Source organism: Perognathus longimembris, chromosome 28, assembly GCF_023159225.1.
Source record: "Perognathus longimembris pacificus isolate PPM17 chromosome 28, ASM2315922v1, whole genome shotgun sequence".
Taxonomy (NCBI): domain Eukaryota; kingdom Metazoa; phylum Chordata; class Mammalia; order Rodentia; family Heteromyidae; genus Perognathus; species Perognathus longimembris.
The window spans coordinates 17,797,679-17,803,469 of NC_063188.1; positions in this window are offsets into that span (position 1 = coordinate 17,797,679).

A 5,791-nucleotide genomic window follows, 5' to 3' on the forward strand; every position below is an offset into this window, starting at 1 on the left:
TCAGGGAAGTCACTCTTCTCTGTGGCCTAGTTTCAGCCTTGAAATAATGAAACATCTTTGTGTCTATACCTCACGGGATTTTTCTTAGGCTTTATAAGCTGATGTATGTGATCTAGCTCAAATGGTATAAGGCAATATTCACATAGGGTTCCAAAAACTAATATTGAGGTCTTGCCATGTGCTTAAGGCTGAATATGCTGAATAATCACAAATTTCAAGAAACTCATAATTGATCTACCAGAAACACTAGTGCAGTGTATCATTAAAGTAGTTAGATAAAATAGAGTGTTCAGTTAAGACTGAGTTTGAGAAAATAAGTGATTTTGTCCTAAATATGTCCAAAATACCACAAATATGTCCCAAACATCACTATATTACTACAATTATTTATCTGAAGTTCCATTTTAACTGAATTTCCTGCACTTTTACTTGATAAATCTGAGTTATGTATCACATGATAGTATAAATATGTGCATCACAGAAAAGTTGTGCAGTGGAGAAAGAAAAGGATTCTGTCTTGATGTCTCAGAGAAGGCTTCATGGAGAGGCTGAAGAGATGAACAAGCATTTGACAAGTGAACATGGTTGTGTACGATGTTGAAAAGTGGAGGCGACATTTCAAGCAGAGAGAAAAACAGTAGCACACGCAAGAAACACCTTGGGGAGTATAAGCAACTCCAGGCTTCTCAGTGTTTCTGAAATATCAATTGTGAAGGAGAGAGTAACAAAAAATTTAAGACTGTGGAGGTTGGGAATGATGGCTCAAATGTGTGGAGGATTGCTGGAACCTGGCCCATAGAAAAAGAACAGGAGACCTTATTGGAAATATCACAAGCAAAAAAGGACTGGGGGGAGCATGGCTTAAGTGGTAGATCAACTAACTGCCTAGCTTGCATGAGGCCCTGAGTTCAAACCAGAGTACTGCCAAAAAAAAGAAAAACAAAAAGCACCCCAGATTCTGGAAAGAGACTCAGGTGGACTTTATGAAGGAATTTACGTGTCTATTCCATATTCACAGGATACTAGCCAAGGAGTATATGGAAATATGTTAGATAGAAAACATTCACACACAGAGAGACTTTTTGAACCCAAGAAATTAAGCCCTGGGCTACATGGCAGAGAAAGCCTGCAGAATCCGTTCTTTTGGAAGCCTCTTCAAAGACTCTGTGTGAAGCTGGTCCTGGGCCAGAATTGCTTGGCTGATTCCAGAAGGGCTGAAGATCACCACATTGACACAAGCTGGGAAGTTAGAGAGAGCTGAATGCTCTTTGATATCTTGTTTGTTCTCAAAACACCTGTTTCTCTGTGAAATGCCCAAATAACACATGGAAGGCTGTAGTTGTGGGGGTAAGTGATGGGTAAATTTGGCCACAAAAATAAGGCCTTAAACTACCTATGTGATAAGAGAGGATGGTTCACATGAAAGCGATTTTTGCTCTCAGAAAGGTGATGGAAGGTGGTAAGAAAGCACAAGGAGCTGTTGTTTAAACACTGTATCCTGAAAAGAGTAGGTAAAGGACCCCTTTTGAAGCTATGGGACCAATGAGATAACTTTAGAATAAATAAAGTAGAGGATTACAGACTTCATTCAGTTGAGAGGATATTGAGATTTTATTGCTCTGAAGAGTAGTATAGACTGAAAAGATAGAGAGGTTAAAGAAATGCTGACATGTGGACAGAAGTCCCAAGGTGTAAGATAAACTATAAATATTCAGCTTAGTTACATATCTGGAGGGCTGGAGAGGAAAGCAGCTAGGTGACGGTTGATAGTTGATAGGAAGAAGTAAGGAGCTTGATGAACAGATTAAATAACTGAATGATTAGATTATGACCCTTAGACAAGGATGTTCCAGAGTTGGCCCATACTAGCTTGTGAGAACCAATTGCTAATTATTTTTTCAGAAATTTTCTAGCTTGTTAAATAAACAAAAATAGAGGTAATAATAATTCAAAAATGTCATTTTGTGAGCTCTTGAAATTTAGTTAACATTTGTATGGTGGAAATACTACGTAATAGTATGTTTTATATATTCTTATATAATATATATATTACAATTCCCTATTCAAGGAATATCAACTTATATATTTATGATTGGCTTTTATGAGAGTATTCACACCATAGAAATCAATAAGAAGTAATAATCAGGACATTTTCCTCCAGAGAGCTAGTTGTTAAACATCTAGCATTCAGCTACTACTCCTTATTAGAGTAGTGCTAGGTTCAGGAAGAGAAGTGGTTATCATAGGGTCTATAGAGAGCATGGTTAGAACATGGTTTAATTGTTCCTATATTAATGAACTGTACAATCTTAGAGAAGTCATTTATTGGCTAAGAAGGTTAGTTAGCTATGAATTAAGGCTAATATTAGTAGCTACATAGACATATTACTAACTGCATATCACTGTAGTTCACTATAGCTAACTATTGCTGTGTAACAAACCACCCTAAAACTGAGTGGCTTAAAAAAAATAGGCATTTATTATTGCTCATGAGTCTGTGAATCAGCTGAGTGATTATAGTTTTAGTTAGGCTTATTCATGGGTTAGTGGTCAGGTGTGGGTCTTGTAGGCAAGTCTATTAATATTTACAGAACATACACAAATGTTTGGGACGTGGCTATCTGTAAGATGGTATAAAATGGCTTTCCTTCAGTAGTCCAACCTGGGACTTTTTACAAGATCCTAACAGGGTTCTAAGAGGGGGTTGTTTGGGAAGAGAGACAGACAGAGCTAACTATCATTCATACTAAAGGAATGATTACAGGGAAGAGAGAGATGTGGAGATTATGAGGGTATTTGTGCAAGTAATCTACCACAGGTTCATTTGTAAGACATAAAAAAACTATCTTCTTTTTATGAAAGAATTATTACATTGAAATTATGAAGTGGCTGATATTCTGTTGGTTTTGGATCTATAAAGATGACAATGTTATATGGTCCAACTAAATATAAAAATTCACCCCTTTTAATATCAAAATTGAGAGACAAAGGACAAAAAGACAAACCATTCCAGAAGCAATACTTATAAAACCATTTGGTGTAAATCAACTGCATAACTCTGGGAGTGGGGAGGGACAGGGGGAGAGGGGAAGGGGGGAAATGAGGGAGGAGGTAACAAGTTGAACAAGAAATATACTTACTGCCTTACATATGAATCTGTAACCCCTCTGTACCACACTTTAACAATAAAGAAAAAAGATTAAAAATAATATTTGTGGGGCTGGGGATATGGCCTAGTGGCAAAGAGTGCTTGCCTTGTATACATGAAGCCCTGGGTTCAATTCCCCGGCACCACATATACAGAAAACGGCCAGAAGTGGCGTTGTGGCTCAAGTGGCAGAGTGCTAGCCTTGAGCAAAAAGAAGCCAGGGACAGTGCTCAGGCCCTGAGTCCAAAGCCCAGGACTGGCAAAAAAAAAAAAATTGTTAAAGGTACAATGCAAACATGTAAATGTAAGTCAAATATGATTGGAATATATAAATATAAGTTGAAATTTACCAAAAAAATTCACCCCTTTTTCTAGATATACTGAGCCTTGAGTTAGAGCACACTTATGAGTAGTGGCAAGTAGCTATATTTTTTTTCTCACCTTCCTTACAGCCTTTTAAAATTTTACAAAGTGCACAGTCATATGCAGGATCCTTATCTCCACTTGTAGTAAGGATTGCTACTGGTATCTCAGAATGCATTCCTCTTTCTTCATCAGTGATAGATCCATAGTGTAGATCCACAGTTCACTGACTGGAAAGCTATGTGATCAACAGGAATAAGGACTGTATTTTCTAGCCACTCTAAAATGGAGGTGGCATGCCCTTCTTATTCCACAATGATTGAGGTCATCATGTCTAAAGGCTCAAGAGGTAACTATGTCTGTGAAATGACAATGACAGTGAAAGTTCTAATGGTGGGGGCAGTGCAGGTCTCTGACATAGTAAAGTATCTTTTCAGTTCTATTAGAACAAGACATGAAAACTAAAGTGCCTACATTTAAGGTGTTATAACTTCCCTTTCATTTCTGTTCTTCCAGGCCAAATTGATTCTAATTAGGTATTACCAAGTAGGCTAGTTTTGAGGATTAACTATGACAATACAATAATTATCAGACTACTTGACCGCAGAGAAGTTATGCAATAACTTTGTAACAGAAAGCGGTAGATCCTCTGACCTGGTGTGAAGACAATGTTATTACACATAGAGATGGATTGTCAGGTACTTTGTGGTAGAATGACACTGATAAGCTTCTGGCATAGTCCTTTGGAATGAATGTCAGAGTCCAAGGTGACAACTCCCATGGAATGTCTAGAATTTACTAGAACATTCTGCTTAATACTTTTATATGAGACTCAGAGTAGCCTACTGCTGTCCTAGTTGTGGCATAGTTGTGGCTTTGGTCCCTTTAGTCTGTGCTCTTGAACATGGAGTCACAAAACTACTGTGATCATTTTCTTAGACTTACATGGCAGCAGGAAACTGGCTAGACTTTTATCTATCTTATATTTTCTTGACTCTAGCGTGTCTCCTGTCTTTAAATTTCTGCAAATGAGAAATAGGCCCCAACCTCAATATTCATACACATCTTTAGATATGTCATACCCTCTTAAGAATTCTTACCATGCACCACTGAAAGGCATCAGAGTCTACAGATCATGTCTACAGATCAACAAGTATTGGATGGGCAACAAGATGCCAGTACTCTTTTCTTACAGATTTCTCTCCCAAAATCTGTGAAAGTGAGTGTCCACCCCCACTTAACTTAGTTTTGCTGAAGGAAATAGAGAAATATCTTTCCTTTTCCCACCAAGTTGAAAACTTCCAACAACTAACTCCCTCCCCTGAGGGCTCAGGGGAATTGATTAGAGGTGGACAGTGGTAGATAATAGAAGATGACAGTTATGTCCAGTGAGCTTAGGTAATATGTGTGGTCCCATTGGTTTGTGGCTCTTTTTATAATATGAGATAACCCAGCATACAAGGCATTTTAAGCCCAGAGTAAGAGTGCCCAAGTTTAGGTACTTGCTTATCTGTAGTTTGAAAGCAAGTAACTATGGCTGGGAAATTCCCTTGAAATGTTCTGTGCCACACTTTCTTCATCTTTAAGAACAAGAAGTTTATAGTAGAAACTACATCATATAATTACTATGAGGATTCATTGGATTAAATATTGTAGAGTACATACTACAGAACCTGGTACATAATAAATGCCATACAGGTTCAATTGTTTATTTATTTAATTATCATCATCATTATTATTATTATTATTATTACTTTCTATAAAGCTTTGTACTACAGTTACCCATTTGGGGATAAAAGGAGAAGTCTTTCTGGTGAGTGCTGGTAGCTCACACCTGTAAATCTAGCTACTTAAGTAGCTGAGATCTGAGGATTAAAGTTCAAAGCCAGCCTAGGCAGCAAGTTCTATGAGACACTCATCTCCAGTTAGCTAGCAAAACATATAGAAGTGGTAGAGCTCCAGACCGGAGTGAAAAAGCTAAGGGATAGTCTTCAGGCCCTGAGTTCAAGTCCCAGGACTGGCACACAAAAAAGACACGTCGCCTTGCACGTTCTGTTGCATTTGCTGGAAGGGTCAGGAAAGCAACCTAGGAACAAAAAAAGACATTACAGTTGCCTTGAGGTGTAGTTAAATATGCATACTTTAATGTCCCATTGAAAATGTCAGGAAAATAATCCTGTGTGGATCCTTGGTCCATCTCTCCTCAGTTAGTGAATCAGGCAGGATCACTTATGGAAGAAGATGCTCTGCCAGAGAAGTATGCTCTTTCCGATTAGGAGC